The sequence below is a fragment of the Myiozetetes cayanensis genome, unplaced genomic scaffold (genome assembly GCF_022539395.1).
Source record: "Myiozetetes cayanensis isolate MyiCay16 unplaced genomic scaffold, myiCay2020 scf7, whole genome shotgun sequence".
Classification (NCBI taxonomy): domain Eukaryota; kingdom Metazoa; phylum Chordata; class Aves; order Passeriformes; family Tyrannidae; genus Myiozetetes; species Myiozetetes cayanensis.
Window position 1 is genome coordinate 17,064,969 of NW_026087964.1, and position 25,346 is coordinate 17,090,314.

A 25,346-nucleotide genomic window follows, 5' to 3' on the forward strand; every position below is an offset into this window, starting at 1 on the left:
ATTCATAGGAATCTCTTGGGCCACCTCTAACATTATACCTTGAAATGAACTTATGCTAATATTTTAATAGCAATATCTAGCTCTTCATCTGCAAAAAAGGTTGCAGTATTAAACTACTTCAAATAATCTAAAACACATAATTAAAACCGCTAAAACTATCTTACATGTTAGTGCAAGAGTTTTGCAAGCAAGGAATTTGTGAGAGTAGGTTTAGATTAGATATCAGGAAAACATTCTTTACTATGAGTGTGGTGAGGCACTGGAACAGGTGGCCCACAGGAGCTGTGGATGCCCCATCCCTGGAAGTGTTCAAGGCCAGGTTACATAAGGCAGGCTACAGGGCTGTTGGAGCTAAATGATCTTTAAGGTCCCTTCCAACCCTAACCATTCTATGATTCTATGAATTAAAAATACATAATTCAGCAGACCTTGATAGAGAAGGTACTCTTAAATATGATGGAATTCTGTAAATAATTGGATGCTATGTTACCTGAAAACAAACTATCAGAAAGCTTACTTTTGAGACTGCACTGTACCTGAAATTTGACTCAACCACTAATGAGATTATGTTTTTGAGAGAAAAGGATCATACAAACAGTCTCATATTGTATGAATGCTAATTCACAAGTCAGGTCATATTGCAAGACTAGTGAAAGATTACTGTATAGTACAGTATTAAAGGAAATAAGTGTAGTAAAAGACTTGGGAAAATTTAGATAGCTTTATTGTGAATACAGTCAGCCACATAGCAATAACTAGAAGGTATACTAGCGAAAACTTTAGAAAAGTGAATTATTCATACTTTTTATTAGTGGATGTCTAGAAGAACTATTTTCAGATTCAAAAAAAAAAATTAATCTCTTGCTTCATTATGTCTCTGATATCCTAGAAGTCACATAATTTTTTTGCAAAAAGCAAAATAATATAAATAATCAATGAAACAACATTTTCTGTCTCCTCAGTTGACAATTGTCCAACTTGTGTCATTGCAGTCCTTTATCAGAAGCAAATCTATCCATGTTTCTGTTCCTCTCACTGGCTAAAGAATGGCTTAAGTGATTTAGTGGATTTCCTATATCAGTTCTTAAACAGTCACATTTAGTGTTTCATTGTAAGAAATTTTATAGCCAGGCATGAGTTGGGGGGGCCATGTGCACATCACCATTCATTGACATAACACTAAAAGAAGAAATTTCATCATTTGCTTCAGTTCTTACGTTCCTTTTCACATTGTTTTTTTGCTTTTCATCATATTCTGCCTTTGCTTCTTTTTCCAATACTACTTCAGGTTACTGAGTCCTACAGCAGTACTGTTCTAATTGTTGTGCCTGATGATGAAACCTAATGATCTGAGCATCCTGCCAAAAATGTAATCTTATTTCATCCTACCAAGATTCAGAGACTTCACATATTTAATAAAGTCTCAAGTTACTTCAGTTCTAGGCCCAGTCTAAAGAAATCCAGAAATCACATCCTGTGTTCCAGTTTAGCACAGCTGCTTCCAGCTTAATACAAATTCTTAATGCACAGAACTTGTTCTAGCCCTGTAAGTTTAACAAGACTGTTAGTACTTTGAAATTGTCTTACTAAAGGTTTTCTTTCTGGTACAACCTTCTGCCTGTGCTTTGTTTATAATTTATGTTTAAGTTTAAAGCTATTTTTTACCTTCTACTTTATAACTGATGATAACTCAAGTGAGAGCTGAGACAAATGAGGAGTTTTTGTTTAGTATTTCTATCTATTTGATTTTTCTCCTTCCCTGCTTCAGTGTTTCCACAGAAATGACACTAGTTCAGTCAATTCTTACAAAAGATTTTAAAACTCTAGAAAAATAGAAAATGTCAGCAGAATAGAAAATTAATACTGATTATGAAACATCGACGTTAATGGCATGTCTTTGAGTGTAAAGCTTGGTAAAATTAGTCAGTTGATAAATACAAAACCACTTTTCAGAGCAAACACAAATAAACTAAGCATTCTTTAGACTTTTTTTTTTAATGTGTCCTAGAAATTTTTCTTAGACATTCTTTCTTTGTCCATTTTAATGTGATATTGGGATTTATCTGATTATAATATAGTATAGCTGGGTGAAATCCTTATTTTCTTGGAGAATACAGATCATCTTAAAGACCATCTTAAATAACATTCTGAACAGCTTGTGTTATCACCATCTGTACACAAAATTAGAAAAAATTCTGCTTCTTATCTGCAATAGAATTTCTGTGTCACAGCATTTTTCTGGGAAGCTGAAAATAGACTCTAAGAAGAGAGAACTGTATCTACTGTCTTTTGGAACCTCAGCATGTTCTCATATTGTCCGTGAGACATTTAACTTCTGCTAAACTAAAGATTTCTGTCAAATAAGCCTCTCATATTTGTTAAAGAACACTATGATTCATACTTGGCATCAACTCCACCCAAACTAGCAGACATATTTGGAAAAGGCAAAGTCTAAGCATACTGGTTCTGATTCATACAGAATTAATCTGAAACTTTACAGTAACAAGAGGCCTGACTTTCTCTACAGTCACCTACTGATACCTCATAACCAAAAAGCTCCTCAGCTTCTCAGACCTTCACAGTTTCTGTTCTGAATAACCCAGTAATCTGTTGCCTTGCTCTATTAGCTTTTCATATTTCCCTTTCAAATTTTTTAATACAAAAGGAAATTGCAGGTGGATGAGGAAAAAGACAAGGGTGACCATGACGTGTTTCACTGACTTAATGACCTGTGATTAGATATCCTTGGCCCCGGCAGATGAACCTTAGGATTAAAGGGTGGGCTCAGTTCCGCGCACACTGTGTCTCACCTAAAAAATCCAATGCGCAGGCTGGAAGGTGGAAAGACCTTCCCCGGATCTTCGCTCGCGAAGACTGGCCATTATTATTAGATATCCTTGGTCAATAGGTGATGACTTTCTGGAAATTAATCCTCTTTTTATCCTTGATCACATTTTAGGTTTTTACTCAATTTGAGACATCATCTTATTCTATCCAGGTATCAGATCAAGGATACACTGCCCGAAAAGTAGTAAGATGTACAGCTGGATAACAGCTGTATATTATAGCGTTCTTACAATTTAAATACAGTGCATGATCCAGTCATAAACAAAAGTAAAAGCCTAAAAAGAATTAAATGGAAACAGTTTAGTGGTAAGCATTTACTGATTTTAAATTTATATATCTCTATATTATTATTAATTGTATCTGTAAATACATTGTCATTCTACACTATATATTACAGAAGTTTTCTGTTGTTCAAAACATACCTAAGAAAACTTACAGTTACATGAAAAAAAAGAAGTATTTTTTGGAGCTGAATACCTTTTTTTCTGTTTTCTATTTCTGGTGGCAGGTGTCTACTTACATTACCATTTGCTGGTTATGTGGGAAAAAAAGCAAAGTAGGCAGATTGCTCAGTAAAAGGGAGAGAGAAGCTGATTTTAAAAAGTTTTATCTTTAAACTGAAGTGTAAGATAAAAAATTAACAAAGTTACAATAAAAATTTTCATGTGCACCATTGCGAAAGAACAATTTCACATTGTTCTTGAAAGAATGTTGGATTTTCAAGGATCAATAAATAACATATTGACAGAAAATAAAAGAAATCCTGTATTTTAAACATTTCACTATGATTTTTTTCTAAAAAGATATAATAGGAGGATTCTTCACATTTTACTTCATTTTGTAATTGCTATTTACTCAAGGGAAAAGTTTTGAAAGGACATATATGCCCAGGTAATTCTGAACTATGCCATGTTCTAATGTGTTGAATGCATCAGAACACCTCATTCTGTAACATAAACAACTGTACAATTCCTTTGCTCATGGAAAATAGTTTTTAATTTAAATAAAGGTCAGTCTAAGTATTGATGGTTTCATCCAGACACCCATTAAGTACCTTAAAAGATTAGTTGATGAAGTGTTATTGCTGAGAAGTACCCCAAATAATTAATTATCATTAAAAAATCTAATTTAAACATTCAGTGTAATGTATCTAAAAAAATTATAAGCTACTGTTGCTTGATGTTCAGAAAAATATACAGTAAGGTAAACCTTCCATTTAGGTGACTTTCCCATTCAGCTTAGTCAGGACCCAGCTACTAACCAGGTACTTATTTTATTCTGTGTTTTTTCTTATAGAAAGGCTTATCTAGTGCATGAGATGCAAACAATAAATTGTAAATATGTACAAAAGTCCCTCCAAGCACAAAGAAACACAAAAGGGACTCTGAATCAGTAAAGCAAGCTTCTTATCATCTCCAACTTTTTTCCTGAGTCATTGATGACAATAATATGCAAACTCAGATACCAAATCCTGATTTGTTAAGCTATTCAGAATCAATGTAGTTAGTTACTTCTAAGTATTCTTAAGAAACTGAATACAGAATAATACATATGGCATTGGTCAGGTTAGGTTTTAAAGATTGGCTTAAAAATATTTATCCATTCATTTTATGCAACAGTTCAGATTTTAGTAAGCCATAATCTTTCAGGCTTATGACTGTACTGATGTTACAGACTGTTTCACTTCCAAGCTATCATAGGTCTTATTCCATCAAAAAAAGGGAGTGGAGCAGGAATGAAAGGGGAAGAGGAAAGAGGGAAGTTTTGACCTAAGTACAAAATTTAAAAAGCACACAGACAATAGCAGAATAACTACAGGGATACCTTATGATTTCAAAGTACATCAGTCATTAAAAAGTTTTGCAAGAATAATCGAGTTTAGCAAATATGCAACCTCTAAAGATTCCCCTTCTTTTCCGCAAATCTTATGCAGTTCATAGGACTTCTCTCTTCTTCTATAAGTGTGAAGAAAGTTCTTTATGAGATTAAGATGGAAACACTCATCTCTGGTGACTGCCTTTAGCATACTAGCTAAATAAAATCTAGCCGAAAACAATCCTTAATGGTCTTCAAATATCAATGCAATAGCTTTCTACAGCCCAGTCATGGTTTTAAAAGCAAGTGAATGATCTTTTCAACATGAAATCATGAAAACAAAGGCATAAACAATGAAAAAAGTATAAGATTTTATTATAAGTAACATAACTGTAATTACAGTTAGTTAGAACACATTGCACTATATTATTTGCAGCAGTTTTTACATGACCTTGTCCAAGTTCTATTATCATCAGAGATCACAGTACAAAGAAGATTAGGAAAGAATGTTCAAAAGTTTAATGCTCACAAGAATGAGGAGAGAGTTAGGAGTCTGGGCTATTGTCATTTTCCTTAGGAAAAGTATTCTTTTGGTAATTTTTTTTTTCTTCCAACAATTACACAGGTGAAAAAGCAATTGTAAATCTGGGGAGGAGGGGAAGGATCAACTTGACTTGCATGTTGATATATACATTTTTCAGGTTTAGAACACCAGCAATCTGTTAGAAGACTTGCAAGAAGGAATTATTTGTGTAATTGGACACAGCCAAATATTATATGTGCTCAAGAACATATGCCTGCCTATGCAAAAATCCTTCTGAAAAAGCTGGCATTTACTTACTGTGAAGCACACTGTTCAGTAACAATTCTATCTTCTAAATGTAAGGCTCACCAAACTCCTGTTGATGTAGCTTCATGTCATAATCTAGAAGAAAGATTTTTAAAATTTTAAGGATAATCATTAGAAGGCTTCAAAACATACACTGTTCCATACAATGTGACTACTATGAATATAAATGTACTTAGTTTGTACATGTTTACGGTACTTTAAAAAGGCATGTCTTAAAGTTAATAATTTTGAATAATTCTGAATAATTCTGAATAATTACATGCATCAGAAAGCTGGGGATATCTTATTTCCAAAATTATAAAACACTAATCCTCAATTCAGCAGGTTAGACTTAATTGATTTATAGACATGGTATGACTCCCCAGCTGTAATACTGTGTCTGGGTCTGGGGCTTCCAGCACAAGAAAAGCATGGACTCATTGAAACAAGTTCAGTGGAGAGACACTAAGTCAATACACAGGGCTGGAACACCCCTCCTATGAAGACATGCTGAGAAAACTGGGGCTGTTCAGCCTAGAGAAGAGAAGGGTCCAGGGGAGACCTTAAAGCAGCTTTCGAGGAACCAAAGCAGTCCTACAGGAAGGGACTTTTGACAAGGGCATGTAGAGATAGGACAAGAGAGAATGGCCTTAAACTGAAGAAGTGCAGGTTTAGATTACACATTAGGAAGAAATTCTTTACTGTGAGGGCTGTAAGGCATTGCAACAGGTTGCCCAGAGAGGTTGTGCACTCCCCATGCCTGGAAGTGTTCAAGACCAAGGTGGGTAGGGCTTTGACCATCCCTGGTCTAGTGAAAAGTTCCCTGCTCATGGCAGGGGGTTGAAGATAGATGATCTTTAAGCTCCCTTTGGACCCAAACCATTCTATGATCCTATGATTTTTGTAATTTTTGATCTGTATGCATATGCAGCTTGGGGGAAGGTAGAAGTGATTCTCTGGAAATCAGATCAAACTTTAGCATTATGTCTCCAGGAACATCAGACTGAGAATTCCCACAGGGGAATGCAGAATGCTGGAATGGTCTCAAGGCTATGCATTGGTGAGAACAAATTTTTGGTTTACTCTCTATCAATGGTCTGCTGTTCATTCTGCTGACACAACCTCTGTTCTTCATGTATTAACAACGTATGGAGTCAATGTCATTCTGCCTAGTCTCTGAGCTAGGGTATACACACCAATCTATTTTTTTCAGTTTTTCTTTTCTTGTAGATATCTAGACATGTTTCTTACAATGTTTTTGACTACTTTTTGCTAGCATAGCTTTAAATGGTTCACTGAATTTTACCAGCTTATTGTTTCACAGGCTGCACAACAAATAGTAAGTATTTTTTTATGTAGCTACATTTTCTTATACTTGAGACCTCTAAACTTCCTCTAGATTAATCGTATCATTTGGAGGTTTTTGCTTCAGCTTTTTAGCACCATGCCCTACAGCCCTTGGTACACAGCTTTTTCCTTCAGTACAGAGAGCCTTTGCTTCAGCTGAGCTTGTTAATTATCTCCTCTGTTGGTATAACAATTCTTCCCCATGTAGACTCTAACATTTTAGGTTAATTGCTCTGTAAAGAGTGGGAGAAATGGAAGAAACACAGAGAATTTTGTCATGCACCTAACTGGATAGAAAACCAGCTAGGTGATCAACAAGCATACGATCAGAGAGGCACATGGCTGATGTGCCTCAGCAATGGCTTTTTCTTCAGCCATGGGTTTAGTTAAAGAGGATTGTATCTCACCCCAGAGCCCATGGATGAGTGCATTACTAATAAATGCCAGCTGATAACAAGTCAACATGATCACAGGAGCTGCAAAGGGAACCCTACTGTTGCTGAGTAAATTACTGCCAAAAACCAGAAATATAACTGTAGGTATCTTTTCTCTTTGACTCACTGACTGCATCTGACCCTTAATATACCAAAATTCTCTAAAATGTTACCATAAGGAGTGTCAAAAATGTGGTCAACAATAACGATCTTCAAGCTGCTATAATGATACTTACTAAACTTTTAAGATACCTTCTCTTCTAGACATATATAGTGATCTGAAATTCTACTACAAACCATATGCAATTTTTTTGCTGAGTAGATAATCTGGTACCGTTGTAAATTATTTCACATAAAACCTAAAAAGGAAAAAAACAAATAGTGAGAGAATGATTATCAGTTGCAAAATGCTTTACCAACCATGACATTTCTGAGCAGAGTAATGGTATTAATAATGCCTAGCTGGCATATTCCAGAACCTAATATTGAACACTGGCTTGGCTATAATCACAAACATAATCAGAAGGACTTGAAACTAACATCAAATGGTGGCTAAGGATTTGATTGGGGATGTCCCAGAGTCTTGTGAGTTCTTGAGTGAAAATCTAACTGCTAAATCTCAATTGCTTTGATGGCACTGCAGCATGAAGAACAAGCTTCTGCCCACACTGAACAGGGTGTTGTCTCAGGTAAGGTCCAAGGTACTAATTTAAAAATCTGCTAAAAGGAATATATTCTGTATAATTCTCTTCCTGTATTTTTCTTGCTTTCACAGAACTGCATTTATTGAGGCCCCAATCATATAACTAGGAGAAATATGTGGAAAGGAAAATTTTAAGGAAACAGTAAAAAAGCTGGATAAAGCTTTCTTCATTTTCAGCAAGCAAGAAGGTCAAGAAGGTTGTTTATTGCCTATATCATAGAAAATCTGGATCCTTTTCTTCCTCAATCATACTTTCCTTACTCTCCTTGTGAGTAACTCAGCTACTGCATGACTCCTCCACCTATATGGACAAATGAACAATATAGCCAAGGTAAAATCACTCCCACATCTTCCAGAATTCTGAATATCATTGTATACTATTTTTTAAGGGATTACTTAAAACCCGAATTGGTAATTTCAATTCTTTTTTTTCTTTAGGTTAGTAATCATCTGCTTCTTGTCTGCATAACAAAGCATAACTTTACTGTAGAAATTCTGATATCAAATAAAACTTTTATGTAAGACTACAAAGGATACGTTTTTCAATAAATTGTTCTAACAGCACATGTTCCTACTGCCTGAAGGGATATTTACTTTATTTTAGCTAGAAGCTGGAGTTCAATGTTAGTATATCAGGCTAGCAAAACTTCTGCAAAATTTGATTACTGTTCATAAATATATGTGTAGATGAAAATTTATTTCCTTGATGGCTTGTTAGAATCTACTAGAAAAACAAAAATGCAGAAATAGTTTTCTGAAGTGCTTGTTTATACAACAGCTTACATATTTTTTCCCTTTCCCTTCTATCCCCAGATTCTAGTAAGAGACCCACTTCATCATTGCCCCAAAAAATCAGAGGTAACATTTTTTACCCATTTTGCAATGTTATAAAAGAGTACACAAACCAAAACAATGAGTAATATGGCCCCAAGTGATATGTGCTTCAAATGCAATAAGAGTGTAAGATCATTATAAGAAATGCTGATGCAACTAAAATGCTCTGTGGGAGTCACAGGGACAGAAGCCAATGAGTTACGCAGACGTACCTAAGAACAGAATGTTGTCACTAAGCTTTAGCAAACAATCCAAGGAAAAAGCTAGAAACTATTGCCCCATGTAATGTACTTGTCACTGTTTTCTTGGAATCAAGATCTTTAAAACAGATTTATTTAATCTGGTGTTTCTAGTATATAACACTTGGAGCCTAAGTCTCCTTACACAGAGACCCTTTTCCCTACTCTGACAGTTGACAGAATATAAACAGTCCAGAAGTAATCTATACAAGCATAAATGGTTTTTTGAGAACAAAAGGTTAGTATTCAGCTTTGAACTTTCCAAACAAAATAAAATATTTGAATTTGGTCTTGTCCTAACAATCAGAGTGTGGTTCTTATGTAGAGCACTATGCCTATTTCCAAGGATATACAAGGCAGTGAATGAATCTGAGAAAGCACTAATGGTGTCTTGTACTTAATTTGAGTCTATACTAGGATATGGGTTGTCTTAGAATGTCTCAGTCTAGTTACATCTGACTATAGCTAAAATCACACTTCCTTTTCTCCCCTCTTCTCTAGATTATCAGTAAAGCAAATGAGGGTGAAATTTTCTAAATGTGCTGAGGGGAGGGGTAAAACCTTCACTGCTTGTATAAGGATTACTTACTACCAGTGTCCTACAGCAAACTACAAATATTATGAAAAAATATAGAAATGAAAACTCAGTTCTTAAAGAAGTGGATCATGTTTAAGAATGGGATCAAAATCACATTACCTCAGATTAATTCATTATGTTTTTCTGTAGTTTGTCTAGAAAAATTTTGTAAGTAAACAGCTTTGTGCAGACTGCTCAAACTGTCTGCTCAAACCATGTTTTTTTCAATAGACTAGCTTTTAAAATTGTGATGGTTAAAATCACCGGTAGAAAAATTATAGAAAACATTGACTAAAAAGTTGTGATTTATGTGAGAACAGGTTTTTTTCTATTTTTACATGTTTTAATTAAACCTTTTTGCTTCAATATCCCTTGCTTGGGTTTGGTTACATTTTCTATTTAACTTGGTTTTTTGCTAAAGAATTTTTTCCTATAAATGGCACTGAAAATAACAACTAAAAATGAACTTACATATTCTTATCAGTCTTTATCCCCAGTTCACTTTTTATTTGGTTTGGTTTGGCCATACTTTGATTTTCTACTTTTTACTTCATTTCTTTCACTTGTTATTTGGGTTTACTTTTGCTATCTACTTAGTTTTTTCTATCATGACTTGTTAGGGTGATTTTTGTTTGTGCATTAGGGACCAGCAGTCCTGCTCCACAAAGAATGATGAGCATTGGACAAAAGGTGACCACAGTACAGGCATTGCTCTCACTAGGAGGGCACAGCTTTACAGGATCTGACTACTGCACACAGAGCAGGCTACAGACAACAAGATCCATCCAGAGACATGGTTTATCTGAGCTCTTAGTTTTTTTAGTAAATAGAAAATTATTCATATGCTAATATAACAGTTATCAGTTATTATAAGATTCTTCATTAAGTGTTAACTGACCCTCTTGCAGTTCATATGTATGACTAGGAACATAACAGTATGATCGAGCACCTCAAAACATATCACCTTATATACATGAACAAGTACAAAAATATTACTGTAAGGCTTCCCACCTGGATTAGGCTGTAGTGCTCAGACTCCACCTACCACCTTATTTAATATATATTGAAATTACAAAGGAGAATTGGACTGACCTGTATATTCCCACAATATACATTTATTTGTATATATGCTTTTCTAGTGCAATAGAGAAATATAGCTCCTACCAATTGTCATGGTTGTTGATTGCAATCTTAATAAACTTCTTTAAGTGTTTTGAAGAGTGCACAGAAATACCATCCTAGGCAGGCTGCCAGCCGAAAGTATATTATAAATACTGCACTTGCTCACCAGGGGTTTCCCACAATATCTCTCCAGCTGGTAGCCTGATCTGCTAGACAGGAATCTCTAGAAGGGCAACACTGTACCTGCTGCTGGTAGATTTGATCACACAGTAGGGGTGGGAGTGTCCTGGGAAGAGCTTTTAACAATTTCTTTGAGACTAGGCATTTATGTGGTTTTACTTCCCCACACCTTTTTGCTTGATAGAAATCTCCCAGTTTTCAAAATAACAATACCATATGAACTCAAAATTTTCCCAGTTTGTAGAAATATTCACAGAATATTAAAATTTCTAAACATTGTCACACTTGATCTGGGAATAGAGAATCTTATATCATTAGAATAAATAGGACAGTCTTGAACCTCAACAGAGATCTTTAGTGCAGATGTCAAATAGATCACCCAGATTTCATTGGTCAACTAAATTAATATGGATTGTACAGTGCTTTAGCATAAACAGGAGTTGTGGCTTCCTTAGTAGTTTAGGACCATAACTTTGACAGGAGAAGCAAGACAAAAAGGATGTCTGTTTCACAAGTCAGACAAACTCATTTTGAAAATCTCATTGAAGGATCTGAAGATTACATTTTTGTCTGCTTTTCAAAACTGCCTTTTGAGGAACGTAAAAGACGTTTCTTGGGATAGTTTCTCTTCTCTGTGGTGACTAGTGACAGGACTCAAAGGACTGGCATGAAGTTGTGTCAGGGGAGGTTTAGATTGGAAAGGTTCTTCACCCACAGGGTGGTTGGACACTGGAACAGGACCACAGGGAAGTGGTCACAGTACCAAGACTGACAGAGTTCAAGTGTTCAGACAACACTCTTGGGAATGTGGTGTGATTCTTGGGTATGGTCCTGTCTGCAAGGCCAGGAGCTGGACTTGATCCTTGTAGATCCCTTCCAACTCAACATATTCTGTGATTCTGTCTTTTCTTGAGACTGAACAGACCTAACTCTCTTAGCCTTTTCTCAAAAAAGAGATGCTCCTATCTCCTAACCATCTTTGTAGCCCTCCACTAGACCCACTCCAGCCAATCCATGTCTCTCTTGTACTGAGGAGGCCAGAACTGGACACAGCACTCCAGGTGCACCTCACTAGGGCTGAGTGGGTGGGCAAGATCACCTCCCTCAGCTTGCTGGCACTGTTCTTCCTAATGCACCCCGATACCACTGGCCTTCTTGGCCACAAGGACACACTGCTGTCCCATGGACAGCTTGTTGTCCACCAGGATCCTCAGGTCTTTCTCCACCAAGTTGCTTTCCAGTAGGTCGGCCCCCAGCCTGTCCTAGTGCATCCTTCCCAGGTGCAATACCCTGTATTTGCTTTTGTTGAATTTCAGATGGTTCTTGATCACAACAACCCCCTGCAGCGCTACAGGCTGGGCACAGAGTGGCTGGAGAGTAGCCAGGCAGAAAGGGATCCGGGAGTTTGGATTGACAGGAAGCTGAACATGAGCCAGCAGTGTGCCCAGGTGGCCAAGAAGGCCAATGGCATCCTGGCCTGCATCAAGAACAGTGTGGCCAGCAGGACCAGGGAAGTGATCCTTCCCCTGTACTCAGCACTGGTGAGGCCACACCTGGAGTGCTGTGTTCAGTTCTGGGCCCCTCAGTTCAGGAAAGACATTGAGGTGCTGGAGCAGGTCCAGAGAAGAGCAACCAGGCTGGTGAAGGGACTTGAGCACAAGTCCTATGAGGAGAGGCTGAGGGAGCTGGGGTTGTTCATCCTGTAGAAGAGAAGGCTCAGGGGTGACCTCATCACTCTCTACAACTCCCTGAAAGGAGGTTGTAGCCAAGTAGGGGTTGGTCTCTTCTCCCAGGCAATCAGCAGTAGGACAAGAGGGCACGGGCTTAAGCTCTGCCAGGGGAGGTTTAGGTTGGATATTAGAAAGAAGTTCTTTACAGAGAGAGTGATCAGGCATTGGAATGGCCTGCCCAGAGAGGTGGTGGATTCACCATCCCTGGAGGTTTTTAAGACAAGGCTGGATGTGGCACTGAGTGCCATGATCTAGCAATCACAGTGGGGTTGGATCAAGGGATGGACTTGATGATCTCGGAGGTCTCTTTCAACCCAGTTAATTCTATGATTCTATGATTCTGTGATTCTCTGCACATCCCTCCAATCTGTTGAGGTCCTTCTGGAAAGCTGCTCAGCAGTCTGCAGACCCTACCAGTGCACTCAGGGTCCTCACAATAGCTACAAAAAAACTACCAGAATGAATTGCAAGATTTTGTTAAGTCAGAAGTCCTGGAATCAAGTGTTCATGCAAGTATATCCACAGGAAAGTCTACAGAAACACAAAAAGTTTCATGCAAATAAAGAATAAAATAAAAAATAGTAATCAGTGATTGTTTTGTATCAAATGCAATGAATTTGGTCTTTGAATTGGCAGTTGCATAGGATTGTTCAAGTGTCAGCAAGCTGACAGTGGGCTTTGCTAGAGATTCATTTTCAGACTTGAACTATTTATTGTACTATAAGCAGAAGTCAGATATGTGCCTTGGTGTAAGGGCTCTCAGTTTCATTTCCTTTCAAATGAGCTGTACTGATAAGAACTTTACACTGTGTGACATAGCCAACCTTTCACTTTCTAGTTTGTAGGGTCCTTGAGATATGTCTAATTAACCAGATTAAAAAAAATTACCAGCTCTCAGTGCTACACTCTTATACGACTTTCACTTTTAATATGAAGAAAGTTAGTCTCTTCAGTATCAATAAATTTCAATTTTCTTCTGGAAAGTGGCCAGGAATAGCTTTCTCTCTGAAGAAGGAAAAAAATATCATTGATTCCGCATTACCTGAGTTTTCTAAATTTCATTATGTGATCCAAATCAGTAGAAGAAAAGTATTAGATATAAATGTGAAAGTCTGAAAAAGTGCAGCCTTTGAATAAGACACAATTTCACCTTAGTTTCTTGGGCCTTGTGCTTGAGTATGACTTGATAAGCAACATCCAAGAATCACTTCAGACAGAATAGTCTATTACATTGTTGACTGTTGAGGATCATCATATTGTAAATAGTAATGTAAATTTGATATATATATATATGATACAGATCTCTTTTGGGACACAATAGCCTGTATCAAAGGGTTCTGAGAAGACCAATTGATGTTTTTGCAAGGTTCATCACTCTGAAAGGTAATAGGAGAAACTGACATGCTTTCAAAATGAAGTTGCTTACTCAGATGATGTTGTAAGTTCTGAGAGCCTGCCTTTGGGACAAGCCCTTTGTAATGAAGATAGAGGCTATGCTGACCAAATACTAGAACTAGAACGATATTCTATATATAGTATATCAAATATTAGAACTATACTAATACTCAGAGTGGCAGATCATTCCCCCACAATTTGCTACAGAATAATGAAAGAGTATTTGTCTCCTTATGAACAAAGAACGACTTGATGAGTCTCAGGAGTTTGACTTACTGCAGAGAGTTTGTAGAATGGACACAAGGCTTTTCATTTTTTATTTTCTTAATTGAGAAAAAAAAAATTTGTTTAAAAGCATGAAAAGCGTTAGCTTTCATGATTCTATTAACACTGTCATTGTTGTAATCTATCCCCCATTTTAAATATGTACCTTTCATCATGACTAATTTCATTCTAGGTTACAAGGCATGAAACAAATATTATGTTTACCATTGCCAAAATTTATGTTTACTGGAGATATGTACTAACATATGCTTACTGTGGTCTCTGTGGTCTCCCATTAACAGGTATTTTTCAAAAGCTATTATTTATTTTAAAAAATTAATTTAATTAAAATTAAATTAAAGCTTTCTATTTCACCTAAAGACAGTTTAATTCAGAGAGCTCAATTAAACTATCATTGTATCAAATATATTAATCAAGCCTTAAAAACACAAATAGTCATCTTGTTGCTCATAGCTGACCAATATGGAACATCTGTGATTTTTCTTTTGGGTGTTTTTGCTACTTTGAGAACTCTGTGTGATATAGAATTACATGAGTCAAAGGAGGATATAGATTTGCAAATGTAGTGAAGGAATAGCATAATTTCATGACTTCTGCATACATTCAATTTACACCAATTACTTTAAAAGGACGTCTCAGTGGAGTACTTTTAAGTGCTACAGAGTAAAATAGGAGAAAGTAGCACAGAATTAGAAAGAGATGAGTTACTTGGATGTTTTATTTTATGGTGTTATACACCTGGACTTGTTACACCTTAGGGCAAGTAATAAATTTTATAATCCAAACATTGGATAAATCCCATATCTACAAAGGACACTTCCTGAGTTAATCTTCTGGGTGGCCTTGTGGGGTCTGTGAATAGTTTCCCAACAATTCTAATGTAGATTGATATAGAACTATTTTATTTACAAAAGGCATTTCAAATAATAATAATGTTTTTCACTCTGTCGTGGTTTTGCCCCCCAGCCCATCCCTGGGGCTGAGGATGGTTTTGTCCAGGTGATTTCCGGACAAAAAAACCAATCAAAAAGTTCAGTGACGCCTTTGCTAATTACATCTTTAAGAAAACGGAAGAGAAGGTTGTTGCGCAGTTGAAATTAGGAACAGCAGCCATGTAGGAGAGACGCGGTGGGCCCGAGGAGGGCCAAGGCCCCCTCCTCCCCGGCTTGGGCCGGGGGCGGGGGCAGGTGTAGTACTGAAGCCTCCCTTCTCTCTTGTGAGAGAGTGAAGAAAAAAAAAGTTTAAAAGACGAACTACTTAGACAAGAAACCGCTGCAGAAGAATTCCAGCCATGAGATAACAGGATTTTCAAGGTCGAAGCTGGCAGCACAGGAAAGAGAAGAAAAGTTCGAAGGGGGGAGAACTGCTTTTTCTCCTTTTCGCTCTCCCTCCCTTCAGCAGGGTAAAGACTGAAAAATAAAACCCTGCCACCTGTAGAAGTTTGTTGGGGTGAAGAGACCCCCATGCGGCTCACAGAGGAGCTTGTGGATGCACCAGAGATTTGTGACTTTAACAGAGAGAAAGCCTTATGCTGGAGTAAAAGCGGCTCAGATGAGGCAGAGTCCTGTTAAAGACTTTGTGACCCTCGAAGGGATTGATACTTATGCTGGAATGAGACGACTCAGATAAGCTTGGGATCTCAGTGAGAGATCCATGCTGCTGCTGTTGAAGATTTATGACCCTGACGGGTATTAGAACCTACGCTGGAACACAAAACGGTTCAGGTAGGGATGTTGGGATCCATGTGTGGGATCTGTGCTGCTGGTGCTAGAGAGAACCTACGCTGGAGCAGAAAATGGCTCAGGTGGGATATTGGGATCCGAGTAAGGAATCCAGACTAGACCCATGCCGAGAAGTCAATCAAGGACTGTTCTCCCATGGGGAGGGACCTCCATAGGGAAACAGGGGTGAACTCTTAAACCATTATCCCCTGTAACCCTGTGGAAGAAGATCCATAGTAAGCAAGTGTCCCCTTGCAAGTCTATGGAAGGAGACCCTTCAGGACCTGGGTAACCCTCAGCCTTCGGTTTTAACCCAGGAGGGGGGTAGGCCCAGCCCTGGAGGCCAACACAGAATGAAAGAGAGATAAAGAAGTTCCGACTGCGACGAAAGTGCTGCAGAGTTACTAGAGAGAGAGAGAGAGAGCTGGAATTCTGAGAACAGAAAAAGACTGCTTCTCCTCCTTGGACTGATATAAAGGGAGGTGGGGGGAAAAGTATCTTCTGTAAATACATAATACCTTTTACTTAAGTAGAATTGTTGTAAATATAATTCTTTAGTTTTAGTTTGTTAATAATAAATACTCATACTTTTTTTTCAATTCAGTCTCTTTTTGTCTGCATAAACCTTTTCTCAACTAATAGTAATTGTATGTGGGAGTATAAAAGTAAATTGAGCCAGGGCAAAACCACGACACACTCATAAAATCTGAAGAAATTGTCCCTAAAAATGTTGGACAAATCAAAGAATACTACCTTTAAACAGCATAAATTATTAATACTTATGAGACAGCAATTGAAACTGAAGCATTTACCTCTATCACATCCACTAAAAAAGAAAGGACAAAACACCTGCCTTAGCAGAGCTATTTTATGTCATTATTAAGCTGAGCTGCTTGCAATTTTTTGGAACTCTACAATGAATTTTAATTGCATAACTGTACTGTAATCACAGGATGATTGATTTAACATAAGTAAGTTTAATAAACTATTAATGATAATGTACTCCTTCGTACCTGTGTACCACCAATTCTATCTGTACAAGGACTGAAATGATGCACTTAATTTACTCTAATTTCCTTACTTATTAATTTACATGTTCTCACATCTACATTTTTCTCTAACATGAACTATTCTTTGTGCTTGTCAGAAGAATTTTCTGAGTTCACTTTCAGAAGCTTGATAACATTGCTAGAGTACAACCATTATTGATATAAAGCTAAATAATTAAAACTTTTCTATAAGCAAACAGAATACACTTGAAAAGTGGCTTTCATACAGTTTCCTTTTATTATTTTATAACTTTCTGAAAAATAAGTATTTGAGTATAATGCATCCAAGTTTAAATTCAATCCTATGAAATTTTGGAGAAGGAATTAGAGAGACATCAACAGGTGTTTGACATAAATCTGTAAGATTATTCTGGAGGTGATTTTGCTCTGTAAAAACTGTTTGTACTGAGGAATAGCTGAGGCAACTAACAAAAGAATCATAATTTTATGGCTTCCTAAAGGAAAAAAGAAACCCAAACAGAAATAAATTACAGTTATTAGTCACGAATTTAAAATATTACACACAAGTAAGTTGCAGTCTTATCAGAAAAAAATAAAAAGGAAATCCATTAATTTGTATGTGATTATATAACTGAAAAAAATACTACCCTAATTCATACATACAGGAGGGTCAAATTAAGGCTGCAGAGACATTAGGTTTGTCCTTTTCATGTGCTAAGTAAAGATGCCTAGCTATCATGCTGAACTATATTGATCTCATAGTCTCAAAATCATCAGTATATTTAGTATCATAACATTCATCAATTGATGGACTATTCCTGTAGTTATTTCTTCACCCCCTGCCCAATTACCCAATTATTTAAGGACTACTAAACAGTGTGACTCTATTTGTGCCACCAGAATTTTGGGGCAGACAGTGATGTTTATAAATGTATTATGATATATAATTAAAAAATTAGGAAATACATTTATAAACACTTTCATACAATAATCTTGGCTTATGTAAAGTTTGATGTATCTTCTAGAGAATAATGTATACCTTTTAAATGAAAAAATCATCTTCTAATGCAATACAATACCATAATATAAAAATAAAATGGGAGCAAAGGATGTTTCAGAGCACTATATCCATTCAGACGTAGTTAAGATATGAGTCTCTTTCAGCGAAACTATTCTCCATCTGTAAAAATAAATACTATTTTAGTGGTTAAGTATTCTTTTTAATTATTATTATTATTTCACTTTTAAGACTTGCGTCTCTAAAGAATGTTCCATTACACATATAAATTAATCTGCACTAGGAAAACAAAAGAATAAAAACTGAGAAAAACCAGTAGTTGCTGGACAAACCATAGGAACAGTGATAAAGCAGGCCCCTGGTTTAAAAACCCTCACTTAAAAATACCAGACATTTGATGTGAATCTTGACTTTCTTATTCATACAGCAGAACAACTTCAGTACTACAGCCAGAGAATACTAAAAGATAACTTTATCTTCAGCTGGTACATTGATCTCTTACTTTTTAGGCAAGGTGAGGTTCACTAGTTCTTTATGCACCAAAATTTTTTATTCTCTTGTCTGACAGGAATTTTTTTTTTTATTTTGGCTTGGATAGATTTTTTGTTGTGTTTGTTTGGTTTTTTTAACTATTAGCACCCCCCTTCCACCCTGTTTAGAATCACCACACTGCATCAGGATAGGGGAGCACAAAAAGGGTTGCTCTTCCTCAAGGAAGAGCAACCAAGTGTGTCCAGAGCACCTATAGTGCAGTGCCCTTCCCAATCAGGGTGAATGGTCCTGTCTTCTGCTGCTCCTGACTGAATCTCTGGATAGATCCTGTGCCTGGTTCATCTCCTTGCTTTCTCTGGGACTCCATTATCAGTGCACTGACCAAAGACAAAACTGGAAGCAAGATATAACATGCATATGACATCCATGATGCTTGTTTGCTACCCAAAATTCTGCTTTTGATAATACTGAGACTCTTCAAGTCCAAGGAATGTTTAGCAACAAAGCACTGGGCTTAGGCCCGAGGTTTGTCAGTGTCCACAAGATAAGTTTATGCCCCACTTCTGCTGGAATTCTCATTGATAAAATCATTAGACTGGCTGCAGTTCAAAGCTTGTCCAAATAATAGGGAGAGGTATTACTAGAACTATTAGTAAATAAATATTCATTCACTTTTTTTACAAAAAGTTGCAGCTGTCTACTTGGACAGTAGGCAAAAAGAAAGGCTATGGGGAAAGTAGTAAAATCATTTTCAGTCTTTGCTTAAACAGCAAACTCTTAGATAGCCATAATGTGAGCTCAACTGTTGTGAAAGATATAGAGGATGCAATGCAATGTTACTTAGAAATACATACAAAGAGGTTGACTTCTTCTCATGCCCAGCTGACTGATATATTTTTGTTTATACATAGCAAAGAGTTCATTCTCTTTTGAAGTATCTGTTACTTTATTCCATCATGGGACAGAGAAATTTGTCACGAGGAAAACTTTGTTGAAGGCAACAGAGGGAAAAAAAAAAAAAAAAAAGAAGAAAAATCTGCTCTTGATTTTCCAACACAGGGCCTGTCCATTCTTCTGTCACATACTTGCAAGCTTAATTGTACTTCTATCAGTATTTAGGACATTGGACTAAGTATTGTTTTCAGAAACATGTCAAAAGCTACTGAACCTCTACCACAACTAATAACTTCATAGTTAAGACAGAGACACTTCATACACAGAAAAGACTGAGGGGTCATTTTCCTTTTTTTAAAACAGACCATTCTATATCCCACCACACAAACTAAAAAAATATTTAGGTAAAAGATAGAGGTTTACATAAAAAGAAATTAAGAGAAAGAATTAGCATAATTTATTCTGAAAATAATTTTTTTTAAAGCAGCGTTTTACCATCAATTTCTTATTCCTTTTATGCTAAAATATTCTGACCAGACAGAAAAAGTTATTGCCAGATGAAGTATTATTTGTACCTAACTATAACTTCAATTTATGACTTCATGCATCTTTTCAATATACATTTTAAGAGTTCCATTACATTAGCTATATGTCAAGTTATTTACATAAGATTATAACACAAAAGAACCTTATAAAAATTTTATCAACTTCTTTTAGGATTATAGTAACTTCAATAATAATTGTAAAAATTGATAAATGTCACAAGCCTTTAGTATTTTATGTTTCATCAATTGAAATTAAATTTCTAGATTTCATCTAATTAATAAAACTTTTCCTTTCATCATGGTAAAGGCAACCTTTTTCTGTTATGCCTATATGGAAAGTTTTCAGCAAGACAACTTTCTCATGAACTCTTTCTAATCACAAAACTTACCCAAAAATTTCACATGGTCAAAAATTGTCCCTTATGCTCCTTAAACCAAAAACTGAAATTAATTTTGTTATTATTTCTGCATCCTCACCTTCCCAGAAAAATCTCAGCCACATCATTTTGAGTAAGCCCATATATCAATCTGTTAGCATTTGGCACCAGTCTGGGGAACAAGCACCTGAAGTCGGACCAACGATTTCCAATAGCAAATCTTTAACTAAAATAGTAGATTTCAATGTCATTAGACACAAAAGCACTTTAAAAGGCTCTATAGTATTGCTGTCATGTTTCATCCATACATCTAAGAATTGGGCTGGAAGATTTATCATCTGCACATGCGACAATGCACTGCAGGGATAAAAGTTCCACCCCCCCCTTGACCTATCAAAAAGAGTGTTCAGGAATAAAAAAGAGAACATGTTAAAACAATTATTAAAAAAAAACCAAACAAACAAAAAAAAACAAACAAAAAAACCCCACCACCCTGTGATTCCTTTACAATCATTGGAAAGGTGACCATCACTTAAAAGGCCAAGATTTGACTTTTTTTTTGGTGACAAAAGGAAGAAAAAGATAATTCCAGAAGAGCAGTCAGGTATGCATCTAAAGGGTAAATTCCTCTGTCAGTAACTCAAATGCAGCAGTGTCCTTTTCAAAAACTAGAGGTAAGGAGAAGAGATTAATTTAGCAATTTATTTAGAAGATCAAAGGACTCATTTCTATTCGGTTTGATTTTTATTTGTCTTGAATTATATACATCAAAAGTATATACCTCAGGCTTATGAGAAGAGAATAAGAAAGCCGAAGCACTGAAATTAACATCGGGGGAACAGATCAGGAAACAAATTCAAGACCAATGAGTAGCTATGACTTTTTCTGTTATAAAGATAAACATTTTGACCTTTTTAAAATATGACTTCTGGAACTGCAAGGGCAACATAATCAGGTCTCTTTCAAAGGACACTGATTCAATGCAATAAATTGAAGAGTTCTCAAAGAGCTGGAAAAAAGTGGAATTAATAAAATGTTAAAGTACAATTTACTTGGTTTAAATAATCTCGGCCATTTGAAATTCAAGTGTTAGAACACTGATAGGCTTCTGTACATTCGATAGCAAATTCAAAACTTTTTTGAAACTTTTTCAAGGGGTGTCTGTGTAATGGTATTGCAACTGCAAAGGCACTGCTAACATAATCTTATTGCTAAGAATATATATCGTATTGCTGTGTACATATGTCCAACGTATATGAATGAAAACATCATTATTTTTAAGGGATGCAGTTCCAAGAAGTCCTTACAAGTTTACAGAAAATGTGTTAGCAGAAAATATGATGCTGCTCTATAAAAAAAAAAGCATAGAAAACTTTAACTTGTCAGAGAAAAATAGCATGCAATGTGTCACCTACCTAAAAAAATAGAGAGCTGTCTGTGGGGCTGAGATGAATAACAGCTGAGAGTATTTTCCTTTTCCCTGAGGCAAATGACTTATAATTTAGATGAATCCTTTCTCACCCACATACAAGTTGCTCTCTTGAGTATATTCATTATAATGGAGTAGAGTGAGCCAGCAGCTCCCTGTGGGCTGGTAACTGAGAGCCCCAGGGAATCCCTAGGTTGGGTAGCCCCAGCCAGAAGGGGAGTAGGGCTGCTGGAGGAAGCCCCAGGAGCCCCACTGGGCACCTTCCTGATGATGGGCAGAGACTGATTCTGGTACAGGGCATGGACCCACACGTGGGCTTGGCCCAGGGCTGGTTAGGGCTGTGGGGATTTGGAGAGCAGCCCTAGGGCAGGGACTGGAGTCCCCAGCAGGCTGTAATGGGGTCCAGGGCCCAGGCAGGAGCTCAGAGAGGCCCCAGGTACATCAATTCCTGATTGTATTAACCTTTACTTCTACATCCAAATGATCTATTCATGCAGCTTCAATTCTCTTCATGTTTCAGAATTCTTCTTATTATCCTTTATGATTATCTTCTTCATCCTTCCTCGTGACACCTTGCCATTGTGGCAACTTTATATATTGTGAAATCAGACATAAAAGTAGTTCTTGATTTTGCAGTTGGATGGAAACACTGATGCCAGAACAAGTGCAAGCTCTGAGTCATTATTTAGTGTTTCCTAAGCAAGGCCAGTGCTTATGACCTAACATATGTGGGAAATCTAACATTTATTGTCTCTATCATAAGTCAGAAATTGATGCTTTGAGTTAGGTAAGCAGTGTCATTATCTGGGAGTATTTAAATATGTCTGAGAAAGAAATTCACAAAATATCTCTGCATTGCTGTAGAAAGTACTTAAGACAGAGCAGTCTCTTGATTAAAAGCCAGTGGATGAAAAGATGCCCTTCAGTGAGGTTGTCTTGTCCTTGCCTATCATTTTCTCTCTTCTGCCCCTGTTTTCCACATCTCATATTCTGCAATAGAAAGGTTCATGTATCTCATCTGCCTAGGTGTTGTTAGCAGTTCTGTTTTTCTGCCTAGGAAGATCAGCAACAATTCCAAGAAAGGCATGGAAGATATAAAGCTAAATAGATCCTGAAATGGTGAGTGAAAGATTTAGGGTTCCACCAGGAAAGTGAAAATTCAAATTGACCTGTTTGCAGTGTTTCATGGTAAAAGTATAGATTTTTTAAAAAGAAAAGAAAATGATACAAGTATAATTCTTCAGCCTATTTATTGGAGTCCTCACTGATGCAAGGATAACTCTGGATTCTAATTCATATTCCAGTTATTTTAATTTCTTTTTTTTTTAAAAAAAAGAATAGCTTTCATTTGCAAACCTGCTAATTCTGAAGTTTCTATTCTCTTGAGGAACAGCTTTATTCATCCCTACTTACCCTTGCTTTTTCTCTAGCCTCCAAAACCATCAAAAAGAACACTGCAGATCCTCATCGATCTATCCAATCCAGAACAAACTGGCAGTTCAAATATTCCTCTGAGAGATCCTTATTTTAGGTAGAAATACAAATAAATACCAAGCCTTTCATATTCTTGATAATCTATAACTGCTAAGGTAGTGCACAAATGAACCGTCTATTCTTCTGGCTTTGGGACAAGAATATTGACACTACTATACTGGTTTTGTCTGGCTAGAGCTAAGTCTCCTCATAATAGCTCATATGGGTCTTTGTTTCAGAGTTGTGGTCAAACCAGTATCGATAACACACCACTGTTTTAACTATTGCTGAACAGTGCTTACACACCATCGAGGCCTTTTCTGTTTCTCATGTTGCTCCATCACTAAGTCGGTTGAGGGTGCATAAGAAGTTGGGAGGGGACACAACCAGGATAGCTGACCCCATATGACCCAAGGGATATTCTATACCATAAGGCATCAGACGCAACAATAAAAGGGGACATTTGGAGTTCAAGGTTTTTTATTCCTATGTCTGTATTTGCTTTCCTGGAAACGTTCAAACACCTGCAGAAAAGCAGAATGTGAAAACTAGTGAACAAATTCCCTATTTTGTTCCCCTTGTGTGCTTATCTTTTGCCTTACTTCTTATTTTGTCTTTATCTCAACCCACGAGTTTTATCATTTTTACCTTTCCAGTTCTCTCCCCTATCCTCCTTTGGGGGAGTGAGTGAGCTGCTGCGTGAGGCTGAGCTGTCTACTGTGTTTACGCCACAACAGATAAGTTATTTGAGTAAAATTGCTTGAATAATACCATAAGTGATTGTGTAAGTCTGATGTAAATTAAAATCATTTTACTAACTAGTAGATATCCTAATCAATCAATAAAAATTAGGAAGCACTTAGGAAATTGATAGAAGGTAATGTTTAAAGTTTGTAAATTAAAGCATTATTTGGGAAAACATTATGTAGAGGTTTTCCATTCACTAAAAAAACCAAAGGAACAAACCGATTAAAAAACATAGAGGGAAAGGATCACTTCCCTCGACCTGCTGGCAACACTCCACCTAACACAGTCCAGGGTGATTTACTGGATTAAAAAATAAAATAATCTTAATTTCTGACTCAGTGTCATTCTGTATCTCTATGATATTTTTAATATAAATGGTTAAAGATTGACCTTGGTAGTGTCACAACAGTTATTGAATTTTAATTTCAATCCAATCAGAGGGTCAACAAATCTATTCTGCAATGGTTTTTTTGGCATTCAGTTTACAGTTTCTTCTCCTTAATTTAATGCTGATACTCTAGCTACATCATCTTGTCCTGCACTAAATTATTTCTCCCTGACTTAATATTTCAATCCATTTGCTATTTGTAGCCTGCTAATTCTCCCTGCCCCTTATCATTGCTGAGTTAAGCTGTACATCCTTCCTTCTTTTATCTTTCCTCAGAAATCAATCCCTCCACCTCCTTCATCAGGGTGAGGTGGGGGGGGTGATGTTCAGTTTTGGTCTGTTGGGGGTTTTTTGGTGATTTTTTTTTCCTGTCATCAGGACTTCATACAGTTTGTCAGTATACCTTTTGGAATGTAGCATCTAATGTCAGATGCGATATTCAAAATATATTTACTCCAAAACACCACAAAGAAAGAGCTGCTTCCTTGGTGCTGAAGCAGTAACAAACTCTTTGCTACCTTCTGACCACTTTGTGCCCATTATACCACTTGCAGGACCATAAGAAATCTCTTAAGTTCTTCATAACAGATGTGCACCTCTAGCTATTCTCTACCTGTCTTGCCAGGATCATACGATGACAAACTTAGTTGAAATGCCAATGAACAAATCTCTCAGGACTGAACAACACCAGTAATCAAGGCAAAGCACAACAGAAAGAGTTCTTGTAAAATCATTGTCTATCTTATGTTATCTTTACATTAAAAATTTATATCAGACTTTGTGGGTTTCGTAGATTTATTCAAAGCCATACAAGTTTCTTGCAATTGTTAGTAACATAAGATCACTTAGGACCCAACAGGTCATCAGGTTTATTTCTCCAGTTATCATAAATTGTATTGTAGATTTATTTCTTTA